The following is a 1,057-nucleotide window of genomic DNA, read 5'->3' on the forward strand; positions in this document are numbered from 1 at the left end:
CCCTACGCCCCCACCCCATATATGGGATTGTTTAAATTTCCCATTTGGACCCAGTGGCAATTCTTCGTCTACATAAATAGTCCATATTAGTGAAATACTTCTCTTTTGATAGGTGCTTACTAGCAGTTAACAACCATTTATTTACTTTAAAAATTAATCATAAACTTTATAAACTAACCATCCATTTGCCCCTCCTCCCCAGTACATGCCTGGGTGAGTTGGTTATTTTCAGCCTGTATTCTTGAGGAAGCTCTTGCCGGGTGGGGGAGGGAAAGAAAGGGGAGGAAGGAAGAAAGGAGGGAGGAGGAAGAGAGGGAGAGGGAGAGGGAGAGGGAGGGAGGGAGGGAGGGAGGGAGAGAGAGAGAGAGAGAGAGGAAGAGAGAGAGGAAGAGAGAGAGAAGAGAGGAGAGGCGCAGAAGGGTACATGTGAATTAGGCAATGTAGAGGCTATGAAGAATCTAGATTAGTGTCCAGTGAATTAGAAAAAAAAATAAACTGTGTTCTTTCCCTGCGTTCCCCCCTCTGTGTGACGGTTTTGTGACAGTCTTGCTCTCCCTAGATCCTTTCTTCCCTGCCTCGACGCCCCCACCTCCCCCTTAATGCTATTTTAGCTTTTCCTCTAGTAAATTTCAGAGCCAGCTCAGAGGTTATGGAGGACACTTATCCGAAAGAGGGAAATAATAGAGGTGCTGAGAGTGTTTTTTGATGTTTCTTAAAAGGCAAAACTAAAACGCCCTCTTCTAAACAAGGACACATAATTGTACCTGCTTTTTATTTTTATTTCGTGAGGGGGAGAGGGGGGCGCTGGCTGAACGAGACTACTTTTTAGTATGATTTAAATATTTTTCAAAAAAAATTAAAAATATTTTACCCTATCATATTTAATCAGCTGTAATTATAACACATTCAAAATGAATAATATGCCTTGACAGTATTTTTATTGTTATTGTTCATTGCATGATGTTCGACTGCTTTAGAAGCACAGGAAAGAGAAGTAAACGCGCTACAAATGGGGAATTACCCTCGTTTAGCATTAAAATTCATTTAGATAAAATTG

Source organism: Hipposideros armiger, unplaced genomic scaffold (genome assembly GCF_001890085.2).
Source record: "Hipposideros armiger isolate ML-2016 unplaced genomic scaffold, ASM189008v1 scaffold_2, whole genome shotgun sequence".
In the NCBI taxonomy this organism is placed as follows: Eukaryota; Metazoa; Chordata; class Mammalia; order Chiroptera; family Hipposideridae; genus Hipposideros; species Hipposideros armiger.